The 20,000-nt window shown below is 45.1% G+C and overlaps 1 pseudogene across 1 annotated transcript in view; it reads left to right on the forward strand.

Annotated features, from left to right (window-relative positions):
* LOC308167382 (cGMP-dependent protein kinase 1-like) overlaps positions 1–20,000 on the forward strand; it is a 162,772-nt pseudogene that overhangs the window by 14,682 nt on the left and 128,090 nt on the right. The window contains exon 2 of the transcript in view: positions 6,278–6,444. The product of the transcript in view is annotated as a cGMP-dependent protein kinase 1-like (transcript). The remainder of the gene's footprint in view (positions 1–6,277; positions 6,445–20,000) is intronic.

Raw genomic sequence — 20,000 nt, forward strand, 5'->3', positions numbered from 1 at the left:
TGGAAGTAATTTGTAAACCTAGGTATGTATAGGTATTTGTCCGTTCTATTTGGGTCCCACCTATTTTGAACACTGGTTGATTCTTCTGTAACCGTGATCGCTTTTGGAAGGTCATAATTTTGGTCTTCTTCATATTTACTGTCAGGGCCCAAGTCTGACAGTACTGATGAAGAATGTTCAGGCTTTGCTGAAGACCTTCTTTAGTTGGGGACAGTATGACTAGGTCGTCTGCATAAAAGAGACATTTAATGTCTGTGTCAGTAAGGGTGAGACCAGGTGCTGGTGATTGTTCTAATAACCGTGCCAGTTCATTAATATATATATTGAAGAGGGTGGGGCTGAGGTTACATCCTTGCTTCACCCCTCTCCCTTGCGGGAAGAAGTCTGTGTGTTTATCACCAATTTTAATAGCCAATTTATTATTTTCATATATTGATTTAATGACATCATATGACTTTCCCCCTATTCCACTTTCTATTAATTTAAAAAGTAAACCTTCATGCCAAACTGAGTCGAAAGCTTTCTGAAAATCGACAAAGCATGCATGAATTGTTCCTTTGTTTTGATTTGTGTATTTATCTATTAGTGTGTGTAGGGTGAAAATGTGGTCAGATGTTCTATAATTTGGGAGGAATCCAATTTGACTTTTGCACAAGACATTGTGCTCTGTGAGGAAATATATAATTCTTGAATTTAGAATGCTGCCAAATAACTTCCCTAGGTTACTACTTACACAGATACCTCTGTAGTTGTTTGGATCAAATTTGTCTCCATTCTTGAAAATGGGTGTAATCAGCCCCTCACTCCAGCTTTCAGGGAAATGACCCACACTCAGTACCAAGTTGAATACCTTTAGAATGGCCAATTTACATTTTCTATTGGTATATTTTATCATCTCGTTTAAGATGCCATCAGGCCCACATGCTTTTTTGTTCTGCAGAACCTTTAGTTTGTCTTCCAATTCTAATTCAGTGATTGGGAAATCCAGTGGGGTCTGATAGTCCTTAATAGCTATTTCAAAGGTTTTCAATTTATCTGAGATCTGCTCTTGGGCTTCATTCTTTGTAGGTTTTCTATAAAGATCCCCAAAATGTGTTTTCCATGTATCACCATTTTGAATTGATTGTTCATTTTTATGTTTCTTGGTAAATAAGTTCCAGTTTTCCCAGAATTTATTTGATCCCAGAGACTCTTCAATTAATTCTAGTTGGTTTTGTAAATATTGGTCTTTTTTTGTTCTCAGTGTTTTTTTTATATTGCTTTAAAGTGTCACAGTAACTAAGGCGTAACTCCTGACTCTCTGGATTCCTGTGTTTTTGGTTGGAGATATTTCTTAGTGTCTTCCTAATGGATTTACAGTCTAAATCAAACCACCTTTCCCTGTTTGTTTTCTTTTGTTGTTTTGTTTTGCATTTTAAGTTTGAGGATGAGGCCAAATGATCAAATATGTGGTTAATGTGTGCCAGACAGCACTCTACACCTTCAGTATTCTGAGGGTAAGTCTGGGACAAGAAGGAGTCTAGAAGAGACTGTGTTGACTCACTGACCATAGCATTCTGGTACTGCTCCGGACTGTTTGGGGCCCATCTGTATTTCCTCTTTATGTTATACAGATTACAGGACTGAGAACATATATTACCTGTGTCTGCCCTTTTTAGATATAAAGTGATCTGGGAGTGATCTGATAGAGGTGATTGTTCTTTTACTGTGAAGGCTCTCAAAGAGTTTAGGTCTAAATCTGTTATAGCATAGTCAACGGTGCTGCTTCCAAGTCTTGAACAATACGTATACCGTCCAAAAGAATCCCCTCGCAGCCTTCCATTGACAATGTACAGGCCCAACGCTCTACAAATCTGCAGCACTTGTTTTCCACTCTTGTTTGTGGTTTTATCATAGTTATTCCTGTTGGTAAGGTTAGGAAAAATAAGGTTATCTCCAGTGATGTAACTGTCACCTTCAGTACTAGTAAAGTCTACCTCCTCACCAGTCCTAGAATTTAGATCTCCCATGATCAGCACAGATCCCTGGGCCTGGAAATGACTGATCTCTTCTTCTATGATGGAGAAAATCTCCTCACTGAAATATGGAGACTCTATTGGGGGATTATAAATTGCGCATAGAAAAATGCTTTTCTCGCTGGAAATTATATCTTTTTGTATTTTTAACCAAATGTGATTTTTCCCTTTCTTCTTTATTTCTATAGAGTCAGCTAGTTGTGACTTATACCAGATCAAGATCCCCCCAGAGTCTCTGCCCTGGGTGACTCCATTTAGTTTAGTTGATGGGACTATAATCTCTCTATAGTTAGGAGGGCACCCAGTAGGGACATCTCCTTTGCACCAAGTCTCCTGCAAAATAACAATATCAACACCAGTAACCTTGTCTAAAAATTCAAGATTTCTGCTTTTTAAACCAAATAAATAAGAATTTAAACCCTGAATATTCCAAACTGATATGCTAAACGATTGTATCATTGACACTGTAACAAATTGACATTTTAAGTTGAGAAGAAAGAAGTAACAGTCTAGAACATGACATATTTACAATGTAACTTGGCATGTAGCCTAGATATTATTATTTTTTTTTATTTTTTTTTACTTCATGAACAAGCATTACCTGCTTAATGACCACTGCCGCTGGTTGTGGCCCATTAGATGAGAGCATAAAGTGCTCAGCATGTCCTGGATGGTTCTCAGTTCGCTGTGGGCGGGGCCTGCTGCTCCTCGGACCACATCAGCATAGGACAGTCCGCCTGGCTGCTGCTGCTGCTGCTGCTGCTGTGGAGGTGGTGGTACGACATGTCTTGGAGGTGGTGAGGTCCTGGGTCTGGGTGCAGACTGGTTTTCATCCATACGACTGATGTTGTCCTGACGTCTGTGCTGTGGTGGTGGTTGTAGGTGCTGCTGCTTGGGCCTGTGTTGGAAGGCTCTCCTCGGCATGCTGTTGGCTGGTCTCTCTGTTGTTTGAGTGTTCGAGACTCCCATGTTGCTCCTCCTGTTGGGTGTTGATCGTCGATTTAGTGTGACATCTTTCAGTGTCTTGGTAAACAGTGGAACTGCTTCTTTGTGGAGGTGAACCGGGTCATAAAGATCGTCCACCGTTATATAGGGGTAGTGGGCAACGTGGACATTTGGCCACATTTCACAGTCTCTGGAGATGCTGACATTCACTTTTTGTATCATCTGTGGGTGGAAATCCTTCCTTGGTAACAGGGTGGACATCACTATCTTAGAGTTGGGGAAGGTGTGACATGCCTTCTCGGCGACAGCTCTAAGAGACAGGGCCACTCTCTCCTGTTGCGCTCTAAGGTCATTCGTACCTGTGTGGATTAGGATATGGCTTGGGGATCCAAGGCGAGTCTCAGATAGCATACCCATTGCTGCCTCTGTGTTTGGACAGCGGAACTTTACCACATTGTGCCTGGGGAAAAGCCTTTTCTCATCAATGAATTTTCCATTTGAATCGATTAGTATCACAATGTCTACTTTTGCAGTGGGGCCGTCTGGTCTGATGGGCCCATCTGGCTGTGTGTGGCTACTGGACTCTTCTCTCTCTGGTAGAGAGAGGTTATCTGGTCTGATGGGCCCATCTGGCTGTGTTTGGCTACTGGACTCTTCTCTCTCTGGTAGAGAGACGTTATCATCCTGCTGTCGGTCATGGGTGCTCACTGCTGTGTGTGGACTATGGTCAGTCCTGTGTGGCTCAGACTCAGTGAGAGAAGTCATTCGTTCCTTCAGACCGTCCAGTGTTCTGTCCCTCTCCTTAAGTTCTTCTGCCAGAGCAACAAGTTGAACATTATGGCTCTCTTTCTCCAGCTGTAGTTCTCCCAGGTGGTCTTTCAGAGCGGCTATTTCTCTTCTGTGGTTGTCACTCTCATGGTTTAGCTCTTTCACCTGTTCTGACAGTGCAGTGAGCTCTCTCCTCTGGCTCTCTTTCTCTTCTCTCTGTCTCTCTAGCTGTTCTTTCAGAGTGAACAGATCTTTGTTGTGCTGTTCTCTGTTTTGCGTTAATTGTTTTTTCCAGGTTGCATGTACACTTTCTTGCTCTTTTCTCGTTTGTTCCATTTCCTCTTGTTGTAAGAGTCCAGCTGAGTCTTTATCTTTATGATTCTGTTTCAGGACCATTTCTTTGAGCTGCACCAGTTCTATTTCTAACTGCGTGAAGTGTTCCTTAAGTTCTGTGATGGAGGTCTGATGTGGAGGGCTCAGGGTCTGCTCTGTGTCATCAGGGTGCTCCTCCTCATTTGGTGTGCTGTCTGTGTTACTGGCACATGGCTGGAGTTCCCTAGGGGAGGTGTCTTCACTCTCAACCATAGATTTATGTGCCTGGAAACTGTTCTGGAAAGTTTTGAAGTGCCCCTGCACCATGACTTTACCACTTTTATAAACATTGACAGTTGTCATGATGCCGTCAGAGTCCTCTGGGTCCCTGATCTTTAACTGCCAGCATTCCTTGTTGCCCTTTTTTACCACTGAAGGGTGATGGTTGATAATGGCTCTGTGCCAGCTTTCAGGTCTGTCAGTATAGAAGATGAGATTGCAAATTACTCCATTTTTAAAAAGATCAGCAAAGAGGGTTTCTGGTTGCCTCTTAAGAAGCTCCATTTTGAACGTGCCTCTCTCTGTGTCATTTTTTATTTCTGGTGGGTAGTGTATGTTAATTATATCACTCATGTTCTGCTCTGGACATGTGAAACAAAGAGCCTGCTTTCCAACTGCTACTGTTAGCACCCACTGTTAGCTGTCACTCTTATCTTACAATTATTTCAGCTGCAACTATTAGCTTCCAAAGTCCACAGTTAGTTTCATATAGTTTCAACTGTTATTGTTAGCACTCCTTGTTAGCTTCCAATTGTCACACTTAGCTGCTTCTGGGTCCACTGTTAGCTGTTAGCATCCACTGTTACCTTCAGTTAGCTGGTAGCATCCACTGTTATCCAAAGTCCACAGTTAGCTGTTAGCATCCACTGTTAGCCCTCAAAGTCCACAGTTAGCTGGTAGCATCCACTGTTAGCGATCAAAGTCCACAGTTAGCTGGTAGCATCCACTGTTATCTTCAGTTAGCTGGTAGCATCCACTGTTATCCAAAGTCCACAGTTAGCTGCTAGCATCCAATGTTAGCTTCAAGGTCCGTTTTTTGTTAAACTGCAGCTGCTAGCATCCACTTTTTTTTCTTTCTTTTTTTTTTTCTCTCTCTCTCTCTTTCTGTTGAGCTTGTCTTTACATTGTTCTAACTTTTACTTAATTCTTCTCAACTCAAAATGACAAAATAAGTACAAATCTAGGAGCTCATGTAGAACATGTCTCTCTCTCTCTCTCTCTCTCTCTCTCTCTCTCTGTCTCTCTCTCTCTCTCTCTCTCTCTCTCTCTCTCTCTCACTGTCTCCCTCTGTCTCGCTCTCTTTCTCTCTCTCTTTCTCTCTCTCTCTGTGAGACTTCTTTTTCATGGTTGTTATATTTTAATGGTAGGTTTATTTTAACAGTGAGAGACAAAATATAAAAAAAGTCCAGAAAAACACGTTATATAAAAGTTGAAATAAATTGATTTACATTTGATGGAGGGAAATAAGTATTTGATCCCCTAGCAAAACATGACTTAGTACTTGGTGGAGAAACCCTTGTTGGCAAGCAGGTGGTCAGATGTTTCTTGTGGCAAATCAATTCCTAACTTTTATATAAAGTGTTTTTCTGGATAGTTTTGTTGATGTTCTGTCTCTCACTGTTACAATGAACCTTCCATCGACCGCTCATTTCTTTGTCAGTGGGCAAACTTAACGGCAGGGGTTCAAATACTTATTTCCCCCACTGTGTAAGTTATTATAGACAGGATGCTCAGTATGTGGAGGCGGTCTGTCTCAACAGGACCGGTTCTGAGGTTCTGAGGTTCTGAGCAGCCAGACGGTTGGATGGTTTTACAGCCTGTTTTGATTCATGTGAACTGTGCGGCTCGGTTCATTATTCTGAACTGAGCGTTTGTGTCACAACTCACAAAACAAACTAGTCAACTCTGTTACACCACGACTAACCACACTGTCTTTGCCGTTCTAATGTATTGTATGTGTTGTTCTATGTTGACGAGTATTTCTGTTTATATGTTTGTTTATTCTTGCCGCGGCCTCTTGGCCAGATCTTCATTGAAAATGAGAATTTGTTCTCAACTGATTTTATCTGGTTAAATAAAGGTTCAACCCTGTTACACCACTACTAACCAGTCAACTCTGTTACAAACACTACTGGCCACTCTGCTCAACTGTGTTCTGTGTCTCCTTCCATCCACAGGTCCAAGGACTTGATCAAGGAGGCCATTCTGGACAACGACTTCATGAAGAACCTGGAGCTGTCCCAGATCCAGGAGATCGTGGACTGCATGTACCCCGTGGAGTACGGCAAGGACAGCTGCATCATCAAGGAAGGGGATGTGGGATCCTTGGTGTACGTCATGGAGGGTGAGTGTTTGTTAGCGCGGCCTCCTCCTCTTCCTCCTCCTCTTCCTCCTCCTCCTCCTCCTCCTCTCCTCCTCCTCCTCCTCTCCTCCTCTCCTCCTCTCCTCCTCTTCCTCCTCCTCTCCTCCTCCTCCTCTCCTCCTCTCCTCCTCTTCTCCTCCTCCTCCTCTCCTCTTCCTCCTCCTCTCCTCCTCCTCCTCCTCTTCCTCCTCCTCTTCCTCCTCCTCTTCCTCCTCCTCTCCTCCTCCTCTCCTCCTCCTCCTCTTCCTCCTCTTCTCCTCCTCCTCCTCTCCTCCTCCTCCTCTTCCTCCTCCTCTTCCTCCTCCTCTTCCTCCTCCTCTTCCTCCTCCTCTCCTCCTCCTCCTCTTCCTCCTCCTCTTCTCCTCTTCCTCTTCCTCCTCCTCCTCTCCTCCTCTTCCTCCTCTCCTCTCCTCTTCCTCCTCCTCTCCTCCTCTTCCTCCTCCTCTTCCTCTTCCTCCTCCTCTTCCTCTCCTCCTCCTCTTCCTCCTCTTCCTCCTCCTCCTCTCCAGGTTTTGCGTCAGCCTTGTTTGCGTCACTGTGATTAGAAAGGAAAATGGCGGCCGATGTTTTTCTATTTCAGATTCGGTTAGCGTTCAGCTTGTCAATTTCCATTTGGTTTCATCACGCTACGCTGCTATCGCTACTCTGCTATCGCTAGCAGCAGCTGCCAACAGGAATAACAACAAGCTCTCTGAAGAGCCAGAGTTCAGAGAGGTGTAGAGGTGAAGGGAATCAAGTTATCATGGGGTGTGTGGGGGCCCACCGCTGGGTGCTGGTAGGCAAACTGGCTAGTAGTCGCTCTATGTGTAGAGGGCTGCAAGGGAATTTTCCTGGCTACATAGTGTACATGTTTTTACTTTTGCCTGCTTGCGGCTCTGTCAGTATTGATTGATTGATTGATTGATTGACTGAGAATGTTTATTATGTGAAGCGCATTGAGTTGCATCTTGTAAGAAATGCGCTATACAAATAACATTTGATTTGATTTGAATTTGATGAACCAGAACAAGTTATCATGAACCAGAACGTTGGGTTCTTACCAGAATAGAATTTTGTGTACAGCACTCAAAGACGTTGAACACTCCCACTTCTACATCAGGCAATCTCAGTCCTCCATCACTATCACTAATTGCTATTTTCCATGGCTGTGCAGCAGGATTTTATTTTTAAAGCTCAAATCTCCTTTCTGGATCTCTAACCAGGTTTCATAACCATGTTCTCTCACCAGTGTTTCTGTCCAAGGCTCCATCTGAGGACAGGGTGAGACAGGCATTTCCACAGCAGTGACTAAGTGGTCTTCCTATTATCCACCCTCCTCTGTTCCTGGGTGAGATTAATTCCCTAATGAACACAGGAAGTGAACCCATAATAGCCGCGGGGGACGGAGGACAGAAACATTGTCATGATGGACGACCGCTGGGCCTTTCCGGTGTGTTACGACACAGATTCCTCACCACTCTGCTACGCTACGTCTGTTTAAACGAGTCAGAGGAGATGTCGGAGGATGTGTGTGGGCAGTTGGACCCAGTGACCCGCCGTTCAACCGATCTGCTGTAACCACGTCTGTCCAGTTTAGCAGTTTTCTATTATTCATGAGGTGAACTGCAACAGCTTATGTCTAACTTTGCGTCCCTGTTTTGTACGGGTTGATATTTAATAAAAAGGTCAATTTCTGAGGGAAAAGTTTGTTCTCAGTGTGGCAGAACACAATTTCTTTTAAAGTTGAAAAGAGGATGAACCCTACTATCTTCCTGAAACTCCTTTTTGTCTTCCTTTTATCCTCCCTCCTTAGCACACTCTGACAACGTAGTTAACTTGCCTAAAATAACAGAGAAACCCCTTTTCCTCCAGACGGTAGAAGTTCCCAGAGACCGTGTTTTCACTGGGCCTCATCAGTATTCCGGCGTATTCCCCTGATCTCAGAGTGGATCTCGGTAAAGAACCCCAGGCTGATTCCAGAGAGGCCCGTCTTGGGCATTGAGCTGTCATTGAGCCACATCGATTGCTAGTAAGAAAGACAAATACCCTAATCTGCCCCAGCGCTGCAGAAACAGGTAACAACACCTTGATGGGGTTCAAGGTGCCGCTGTTGAGGGAGGCGCGGGAGGTCATCGGATCTGTAATAAGAGGATAATAGATCAGCAGCGAACCCACATCTCTCTCTCTGACAGCGTTCACCTTGAGAAGCTGAGAGCGTTGCCCCCCGGTTTGGAGTCTCTGTTTTGAATATCCTGGATGGCAGCGTCTGAGAAACCAGAAGTATGAGTAACAGGGAGCTTATTGAAGTAGAGAGCCTGGTGTTTTATCTGAGTCCTGCTGTGCGAGATGAGAGACGAGTGCTTCATGGGACGAACTGTCGATTTCCCCCAAGGCTGCCTGGGAATGAGAAGTCCTTTCTATCGACCAACCTTCACCTTTCTGATGTGTGAGTTTCTATAACATACCGATAGCTACGTATATGTCTGGTTCTGTCTGCTCACACTGAATTCATTTCAAACCGTATAATCATGTTTTGTCCATACGCCCACACACACACACACACACACACACACACATACACACACACCTTTTTGAATAAGTGGTGTGTTAGTCTGGTGGTGATAGCGTTAACAGCGGGGTGTCTTTCACAGTGTGGCGTTGGCGAGCGAAATGGGTCAGTTAAAGGAACATGCTTTTTTGCTTTTTCGGCGACAGTCACAGTCCCCCCCCCCCTGCCCCCCCCTCCCTCACCCCCTCGGGCGCCGGTGGAAACCAAGCGTGGCGTCTCCTCTGGCAGCATCAGATTAGTTAGCAGCGACGCCTCATTGATGTTCGCTGCTATAAGACTTATGATTTATTGTTGATGTGGATGTTTTATCATTTCCCCGAGCTGATGAGGAGTCTCACACACACACACACACACACACACAGACACACAGTGCTATCACCGGGAAACACACTCTCATTAACATGAATGTCCAAACGCATTTCACCTTTGATCTTGTATTCGAGTCATTAATGAGGTCCACGTTGTACGAATCATTGTGGGGATTGGATGGCGTCCCTGAGAGCTAAGCTAAAGCTAGCACGTCCATAGCCTAGCGGTCGTGGACTAATGATGTGCTGCGTCTCCTTACGCGCTGGTCTCTGAGGGAACGGCCCTCAAGCGGTTACGCCGGTCAAGGCTGAGCTAGCTCGACTTTCTGTGATCCTGTCAGTTAATACTGTGATTCTGTCAGTTAATACTGTGATCCTGTCAGTTAATACTGTGATACTGTCAGTTAATACTGTGATCCTGTCAGTTAATACTGTGATCCTGTCAGTTAATACTGTGATACTGTCAGTTAATACTGTGATACTGTCAGTTAATATTGTGATTCTGTCAGTTAATACTGTGGTCCTGTCAGCTAATACTGTGATCCTGTCAGTTAATACTGTGATCCTGTCAGTTAATACTGTGATACTGTCAGTTAATACTGTGATCCTGTCAGTTAATACTGTGATCCTGTCAGTTAATACTGTGGTCCTGTCAGTTAATACTGTGATCCTGTCAGTTAATAGTGTGATCCTGTCACCAGCAGCATTACGTTTAGGGACAGACATGCTCTGGTTGTCGCCTCCTCTCCCTGCTACTGGATTCTGTCCACAGCTGAGCTGCTGACAGCCACATTGTCTTCCTCTCCGTACTGAGGCAGCTTATAAAGTGGACAGTATGTAAATATTCACTTTTTATGTGTCTGAGAGTTTGACAATCGGGGGCCCTGTCTGCGTCAGAGCCTAGAATAAACAACCTCTGCCTTCCACATGGTTATGGTTGTTAAATATTCACATGTTTATGGTTGTTAAATATTCACATGTTTATGGTTGTTAAACTCACGGCTGGACTCGATATATAACGTGAGAAAGAAACAAGACATGGAAATGACCCCTGAAAAGAGATGCTGGCACTGGCAGGCTGCTATAATTGGTGGTGTTGTGTGTATGTTTGTAGTGTGTAGTGTGTGTATGTGTGTAGTGTGTAGTGTGTGTGTGTGTGTGTGTTTGTGTGTAGTGTATGTGTGTAGTGTGTAGTGTGTATATGTATGTGACTAGTGAGTGTAGTGTGTGTAGTGTGTGTAGTGTGTGTATGTGTGTAGTGTGTGCGCGTAGTGTGTGTATGTGTATGTGTGTGTGTGTGTGTGTGTGTGTGTGTGTGTGTGGGTGTGTGTGTGTTTTAATAGGACCCTGTGAAACCCATCAATTCTGTTTTTAGAAAGGCACAGATGCAGCGGAAATGCGCTCCACAGCCCAGCCAAGTAACAGTGTTAATAGTCATCATCCAAAATGCGCCAAATAGTTCTCAGCATGGATTTGGTTGCATAGCAACCTGCTGGATGCTCATCCATGGCACTATGTTCTATTTACGTCCATGTTGGTAATGATATACGAAAACCTATGCTGCTGAACTGGAACCTGTTCATGCTATAGACTCATAACTGTAAATATTTACATTTTAAGATGTTGGTGCAAATATGTTCCTGTTCAATGGAGGAATAGGTAGAAGATATGTATTAGAAAAGTCCTATTGGGGTCCTTGCATTCATCTGATTTGCATGTTGATGTCATTTCCTATACTGAGGAAAACGCACACCTGAGTTGGCGGGATGCAGGTTTGTGGACGATGGGAAATTGCAACGAGTTAATCTGATCGCACCTCCGCTGTGCCTCGTTAATTAAAAGTATCGAGGCTCGTCACCTTACGAAAGCCAGGTTGGTACTTGTAATTCATAATTTGTTATTGACAGTGTGTCGCCAAAGTCTGAAATCCAACGTAAGCCAGAGAGACAGTAAATAAATAAATGCATTCTCAAGGAGGAGAGCAGTGTCTGATGCCCCTGGCTCCCTGGTCCCCCGCGCCCCCCCAACCCCTCCTGTGCTCCTCTCCTGTGTGTCTGACTGTCTGGTAAGAGCCCCCCCCGCTGTTCCCTGTCGTTAGAAGTCTGTCCTTTGTCTCGTCCCTTTTAAGGAGCATTCCTCCAGTGAGCTTTTGGAAGCGATTATGACAGTAGAATATCTATCTCTCAGTGTGTGTGTGTGCTGCATTCCAACACAAGATATACTGCCTGCACAAGCAGAGCTTTTGGAGTAAGTGTTGTATAAAGCTTAGTTATTGTAGGGAAATTCTACCCATCTTACTATTGGTTTAACTGAGGCGCCCCCATACTTACAGTATGTGTTGTGTATTAAGTGATGCAATCAATTACGGAGGCAGAAGAGCAGGTATGTTATGAAATCTGAGGAGGGACGTTAAACACATCTGGGTTTCAGGCCTGTGATTACATTCAAAGGGATTCTCGTAGCGAGGCTGAAACCGTCAATCTTCTCTTCCAAATAGACAATTCTCATTCTGGATGGGTTCCTCGCATGTGGAGTCAATAGTAAATATTTCCACTGAAATGCAACTGTTCCTGTCAATACACACTTTGTAGTAATGCATACAGGAAAATAATATGTCATTTATATGCAAATGAAGCCAGCCTGAAGCATCCCATGCACAGATGTGCGTGTGACTCAGCTTTAATAGGGGTGCCCATCATCTCCTTGGTTGTTAGCAGGCAAAGGACTCTTTCATTTAGGTACTTCAGTGATTATTGATTGTAGTTCTGGCGTGCAGGTTGTACCATATTAACATTTGCATTACTGCCTAATGTGTTAACCTCATTACGTCTCAGTAGGTGGAAGGAGGTTGTTGAGAGCCCCTCGGCTGGGGGGAGGCTTATTGAATGGATACGAGAGGCTCTTTAAGGACCTTGGCTGGACGAGTGTCTGTTTACTGAGAATGACAATGTTGGATTGAATATTTTGAAATGCAAAAGAAAAACTGTAGAGAATGAAGACATGTTGAGGAGTTGAAGCAGACTTGTTAGATGGAAGGACAACGGGGACCCGTTACGTTAAGTTGTGCTTGACCTAGACCAGCCTTTCTCAAAGTGTGGTCCGCGGATTTCCTTGCAGGATCTCATTTTTAAGACCTAATTGTTTGACCGAATAGCTGAAATTTGGGACCTTCTTAGGCCTTATAAATTGGATTGCTGGATTTTAGACTTCAAGGCTTTTTAAGACCAGCGCGGGAACCCTGTATTTAAGTTAGGTGGTCCGCAAGTTTCTTTTTATTGGGTAAGTGGTCCTTGGTCTGAAAAAGTTTGAGAAACACTGACCTAGACTCTTATTAAGAGGTTCCCAGTCTTTCTTCTCACCTCGTTCAGAAAGCCGGGGGCAGGTCAACTTCTGGGCTCCAGTGTTTTGTCATCGCCACTTCTGCCCCAGGTCCTGGACTCAACTGTCCGCTTCCCCAGGTGTGGAGTGTGAAATGTAATCATGTACTGTCGAAACTACTGTGCTCTATACTGTACATCCCTAGTCTAGCTGTTTGGATGCCATCTACCGTAGTGCCCTTTGCTTTATCACAGGATAGTTTGAAGACTCATCATTGCATCCTTTATCAACTGGTGGGCTGGACCTCGTTAAAGTCCTATAGATGACTTCATTACTCTTTTTTTGTTGTGTGAAAATGCCAACAAGTTTCTGCAGAATTGGGGAAGATGCTTTTAGCCACTGTGCTCCCAGAACCTGACGTATAGAGGAATAGATTTGTCTTGATTCAGTCAGGATAAGAATAGGCTCCCAAATAGAAATTTGATAAAAGCCGACAGCCAACTGCTGTCAAGCCGAGCCCTGATCAGTCGGCTGTGGTAAAAGGGAGGATAGAAACAGGAACATGGGAGAGAAATTCAGGGTCTCAAATACTATTAATGTGTCACCTTTTTATTTTATTTTGCAAAGAGTTATTGCCTCTGCTACCTTGCAAGATTGAAGAAATTCTGTTTTATCTTAGCTCTGTCCAAGCAAGGTATGTGATTGTTTTGTTTTGTTTTGATTGTCATTTCCACCCCTTTGTAGCTTCTTTCTGCAGAGCGTTTCCGCAGGCTTTACCAACAAAGACAGACTGGTCTCAACAAGGTTCTACAACAAGACACCTTTTTGCATTTTGAATGAACAGACATTTTATCTCAGGCTGTAGCTGGTCTGCCAGCCTGCCTCCTCTGACCATAATTGGGTCTGTTTGAGTGAACTCACCCATGACGTTTCACCCAGAGCCTCCAAAAAAGTTGTCCAACTGTGAATAGTGGGCTGTGTTGCGGCCTGGTGGGCCCTGGTGGTTGGACTACTGCCTGTCTGTAATCCCCCAGCTCCCCACCTGCCTGCTGCTACAGTGGAGGCCGGCTCAGAGGCTGTAATTGGCAGGTCCAGGGTGTCAGACGCTGCTCTCCACACTCAAGTGTCAGTTAAGTGGGCTTGACCAACGGGAGGCACTACCATGTAGAGATGGGGTCCAAACAAATGGACTGTAACTTGCCCTGTAACTTGGAGATGGGGGGCTCTGTTAAGAGTGTCTCATTAAGGCTCCCCTCACAGGTGTGAATTGGCAGGCCTAACAGGTGGCAACATGGCATTGTGCCCAGTAGCAGTAACCAGGGAGACAGTTTATCAGCACGACAACCCTCGGTTAGGAAGTGTTGGTTTCTAGTGAAGTCGTTGGGGATAGCAGTGTGTAAGGTTACCTCCTGGCTGCTCCTGTCAGAGAGGAGGGGTGTAAACAACAGATGGGCCGTGTGCTGCCGTCTCCCAACGGTTCTGCAACAAATAAACCTGAACTGCCTCAGTGGCGCAGTGGTCCCAACACACCTGTCACGTACCTGTCACGCCGCCCTCCTCTGCTCCTCCACCCGGTTGTCTCCCTTCCAATGCCAGTATAGCTACCAGCCCCCCCCCCCAGTACGGCTACCAGCCCCCCCCCCTCTGTTCCCGAAGCAGGAGAAGGAGACCGAGGTCCCGTCTGTTCAGGCCCACATCAGACGCTGTTGCAGCACCTGGACACAACAGGTGCGCGAGCTCCGGCTCGGTCTCAACACCAGGCCAATCACAGGCCTGCTCTGGTCTTCCGTCCTGGGCAGAGGGTGTGTCCTTAGGTGTCGGGGTCGATGGGGGTCGCACCCCCCAGTGTGGTCCCTAGGTGTCTTCCTCCGGCCAGCCCCTGGGCCTCCTGCTGCACCTGTGTGTAACTGTCACTGCTGCTGTACGTCCCCTCACCTCACCTCACCTCAGAGTCCGTACTTGTATCTTGTTCTGTCTGCGCTTCCTTAAGTGAAGATCCTTTTATTTGGTACCGCTACCGACCCGTCTGCCTCCCTGTATCTCCACTGCACCTGGGTCCACTTAGCATTCACAATCGTAATGTGAATCATTTCCAAAATGATCTTATGCAGCTTTAATGCATCGGCTTACTCAAGGCTGACGGAGACGAGGCTTTTAATGTTTTCAACTGTAATTTCCAACTCTGGCCCAAATGCACTCGCTTTCTCTTCTGTGATTGTAGCTCTGTAAGCTGATTAAAGAAACACATTATCATATCCTCCCCATGTCCAGTTGTCATTGCATGCTCTTATCCAATCAGTGGGAAGGAATAATTTCCATTAGTACATTGGTACAAATTACAGACTTCTAAAAAGTGATTTGCTTCTAGCTCTGCGTTTGTCTTTGATAGAGGTATTATGTTTTTCATATATCAGACGTACGCGTCGTCTATATGCGGGATGTGGAAGTCGTTAGTCAATAAGCCGGATGTGAGATAAATGAGTAATTAAAGATAATGATCCCTCGCCTGCTAGGTATGATTTCAGTTTTTTCTAATTATTTTTTCTGTAATCTACTTGCCTCTGGCGCGGTCTAACATGAAAGATCATTATCAACCTACATCTAAAGTCATCATCCATCAGAGGATTAACAACCAGGACTCTCATACAGTCAATCACATCCTCCTTTCTCTGTGGACTCTATGGAAATGACTTGGTCATGAAATATGCAGCTGTTGCATAATCAACGGTTGATATACAGTACATACAGTACAGCTTATTCAGTGGTTGATATACAGTACATACATACAGTCTATTCAGAGGTTGACTACATCTGACATGCTGCTTTTGAGATGTTGACAGGTTGACAAAGAGACCAGTGGAGAAGTGGGGCTTAGTTACAGAGTAGATAAGATATGATACTTGTATGTTGTATCTATGTAGCGACTAGCGAATGTCTGTGACATAACACTGTCCCCTTTTCATTAGCTTTACACGAGTACTTGAGGGTAATTTGCCAGCCACCAGAAAGGACACAGCAGCTTTGTGGATCACCCCCACGTCTGGCCACAGACATGAGAAGCTCACAGACAGGTTGTGACTGAAGAGAAGGAATGTCATCCTACTGTACGTTCAACATTCAACAGCAGCTTAGAGCGCTACAGCCTGACCTTTTGTGGAAATGAAGAAAACGGCAACCTGACAGTGAACTGAGGCTGGATTGACAGCGGGAGATTTACTCACAGCGCTCTGGTTACCTGAGGAAAACCTCCCGGAGGAGAACATCCCTGGCTTCAGTCTTTCCTCTCCATAAATTAAATCGCCCCCCTCACATTTCTCCACATGGCTTTGGCATGGCAGGGGGGCTCACATGGCTTTGGCATGGCGGGGGGCTTTCAGCGGATTTAACAGCCATTTGAATGCAGAGAAGGGGCTCAGTAACATGTATTTCGTTCGGGTCTCTACTCCACCGTGACGTCATCATCAAGCTGTGTTTTTCCTGAATGGACGGAGGCCGTTATCCTCGGAGAGATCATTTAGAGTCGGGGCTCATTGGGAACAGCGCATGAACGTGACATTTTAGAAGTTTGACATTTGAACATCTGGCGTATGAGACTTCAATTATGAATATTTGTTTTAAATGCTATCACAGGAGGCTTTAGGCTGCAGACATCCCACCATGTGGCTTATGTTTTAAAAAAAGAAATGTTTTTAATTATTGGTTGCTTTAAACAAAGGGTAGCAATTTAAATGTCATGCACTTTCACTTTCAAGGCCCATGTTGTATATGATGGTTGACAAAGTATTTATAATATTCTGTTATATCATTCTTCTTCTTCTTCTTCTTCTTCTTCTCCTTCTTCTTCTTCTTCTTCTTGTAGATACAGAACACATGAACAGTCCCTGTACTCTGCCAGTCTTATAGGGTTAGGGTTACTAGCAGCTATCAACCAAATACACTGAGGAGGACAAACGTGCTGATGAATATCCAGATGTGCTACTGTTATGTTTACCTGCCAGGTCCTATGAAGGGCTTGTTATGATAGAACTGAACAATGGCATCAACGTGGAAAGTACCAGAGGTGTGTTAGACAGGGGCAGCTGTAGACCTCTGACTAAGCAAGTCTGGTAACGTTAGTTCACATAAGACTCACTGTGTGTCTCAGGCTCTGTCTGTGTCTGTGTGTGGAGGTGTGATGTCACATAGAAGAGTGTGGACATTAGTTTGAGGTGTGACAGTTTCTCTGGCTCAGTACCTTAGCTTGCTGATAAGTACTGTTAGCCCGTACCATATTATATTAGTCTCTGGGGAGGCTGTGTCCCTGGAGGTAGAGGCTGTGTCTCAGGAGGTAGAGGCTGTGTCCCAGGAGGTAGAGGCTGTGTCTCAGGAGGTAGAGGCTGTGTCTCAGGAGGTAGAGGCTGTGTCTCAGGAGGTAGAGGCTGTGTCTCAGGAGTTAGAGGTGTCTGTGTCTCAGGAGGTAGAGGCTGTGTCTCAGGAGGTAGAGGCTGTGTCTCAGGAGGTAGAGGCTGTGTCTCAGGAGGTAGAGGCTGTGTCTCAGGAGGTAGAGGCTGTGTCTCAGGAGGTAGAGCCTGAGGTTGGTTGATCGCAAGGTTGGCAGATCGGCGGTTCGAGCCCCGTCTGGCCAAATGTCAAAGTGTCCTTGGGCAAGACACTGAACCCCAAATTGCTCCCAGTGAGCGGGCCGGCGCCTTGCATAGTAGCTTGCCGCCATTGGTGTGTGAATGTGTGTGTGAACGAGTGAATGAGAGGCCGTTGTAAAGAGCTTTGGAATAAGGCGCTATATAAGTTAGTCCTAGATAAGTCAGCTATATATATATATACACTATTGGTACACTAGGGGGTCACGTGTGTTGGCAGAACGCAGGTCTGAGATCTGTGTGGGCTGGGAGTGTGAGGAAGCTCTGCTGTGTGTGGCAGCATGATGGATGTTACAAGGCTGATGAAACACTTCCTGGTACCCAGATCTGTGATGTCATAGATTAGATGGCGTAGGAGTTCTTTCTGACCTGACACGGAAAACCTCTTGGCCCAAGTTATAGCCCACACCTAATCACATGGTTACATTTGAATATCATGATAGATAGTTATAATGTACTGTATATACAGGGCCCAATGTTTTTCCTGGCAGGGTCCTGGCCCTACTGAAAAAATGTATGTTGGTATACTGTGCATGTAGATGTTTGTGTAAACACGGTTACCTCGTTAAAACTTCTAGACTGTCTCCAGCAGACGCAGGGTCTTACATCTTCCTTACCCCACCTGCCTACACCTGTCATAGTCACCTGGCAGGTGCATTTACATTACATGTTTGGCATTTACCAGACGCCTTATTCCAAAGCCACCTACAATCGATACATTTGACTAAGCAAATAAATCATCAGTTCACCAGTTGCAGCAGGAAGAGAGACTCTAGCTCAGGCCACGGGCCACTGGCACTCTCTGAGATAGAAGAAGAAAGAAAGATAATAAATATATATATTTATTTATAGACACTGGAGAAACGGTACAAGCATGTAGATGTTTGCGTAAACACGGTTACCTCGTTAAAACTTCTAGACTGTCACCAGCAGACACAAGGTCTTACATCTTCCTTACACCATCTCTTTTTGTATTTTTATATTTAGAAACACTGGAGAAACAGTACAAGGGGGGGAAGTAGGAGTCTTAGGAGACACAGTATTCGTTTGTTAAGTCTGACGTCAAACGTGACATTTAGCAATTTCCGGGTCCAAACCAGAAATTCCCCACACCAGAGTACCAGTGTACTAAAGCACCAGAGTACCAGTGTACTAAAGCACCATAGTACCAGTGTACTAAAGCACCAGAGTACCAGTGTACTAAAGCACCAGAGTACCAGTGTACTAAAGCACCAGAGTACCAGTGTACTAAAGCACCAGAGTACCAGTGTACTAAAGCACCAGAGTACCAGTGTACTAAAGCACCAGAGTACCAGTGTACTAAAGCACCAGAGTACCAGTGTACTACAGCACCAGAGTACCAGTGTACTAAAGCACCAGAGTACCAGTGTACTAAAGCACCAGAGTACCAGTGTACTAAAGCACCAGAGTACCAGTGTACTAAAGCACCAGAGTACCAGTGTACTAAAGCACCAGAGTACCAGTGTACTAAAGCACCAGAGTACCAGTGTACTAAAGCACCAGAGTACCGGTGTACTAAAGCACCAGAGTACCAGTGTACTACAGCACCAGAGTACCAGTGTACTAAAGCACCAGAGTACCAGTGTACTAAAGCACCAGAGTACCAGTGTACTAAAGCACCAGAGTACCAGTGTACTACAGCGGTAGAATGACAGTTCAATCGTTTTTTAGACTGGGATCTATTCATACAACAAGGGACACAGCAGCACTTTCCCGTATTTCCCATATTTGTCAGCGTCTTTGAGCCTCGGAAAAGCATTTCGAAGACAGCGCCTCAGCCAACGTTGGACCTGGAAACACGTCACGACTTAACAACCGAATAGGGGAAGCAGGCGTCTCAGGAGACGCAGTAGGCTATAGGGGGAAGTAGAAGTCTTAGGAGACACAGTGAGACAGTGTTCAGGAGACGCAGTGAGAGTGCTCAGGAGGAGCAGACACAGAGCTGGAGGACTCTGACCCCGTTCAGCAGAACTGTTGGTTTAGTTTTATCCAACTAGGTCAATGTTGATGGAGCTTCTCTCACCGTTATTTGAATAGATCGGCTCACCTTCATTTGCATGTATGCAAAGCAGGCGGAGATCCTGATGGTATCTCTGCTGGGTTTCCACTCCGCCTGCTCCTAACCCTAGTTAACCCTAACCCTAACGCCTCGTGTTCCACATTAACTACATTAAAGTCAGTTAAAGTGAATTGAGTGCACTCAGGCTGCAGCAAACCTGTTGACCCGAACGCTGATGTACAAATGCTGTAGCGCCCCTCCTCCTCGTGATGTACAAATGTTGTAGCGCCCCTCCTCCTCGTGATGTACAAATGATGTAGCGCCCCTCCTCGTGATGTACAAATGCTGTAGCGCCCCTCCTCCTCCTCGTGTGAGTCGGTGACTGGAAACGTTACAGTGAATCTCTATGGCGAGACACAGAAACGGCGTCCGCCCAAGGTTTAGCCAACATCGGGCCGATCAGTAGTGTGATTTAGTAGTTTTATGACACAGTTGTGACACACTTCACCATGACTGGAGAACGTGCAGCATTTGTTGTGATGTAAGGAGTCACAGCTATTTAACATGTTACCATATAACATATAAAACAAGGTGGTACTCATTGTGGTGGTGAAACATCCACATCTTTCAGTGTCATTATTATTTTGTAGTCAAATTACATATGAAGCTTACCGTTTGAAAGCCAAGAATTACAATGTAAACATAGG

Source organism: Nansenia antarctica, assembly GCF_963989245.1.
Source record: "Nansenia antarctica genome assembly, chromosome: 11".
In the NCBI taxonomy this organism is placed as follows: Eukaryota; Metazoa; Chordata; class Actinopteri; order Argentiniformes; family Microstomatidae; genus Nansenia; species Nansenia antarctica.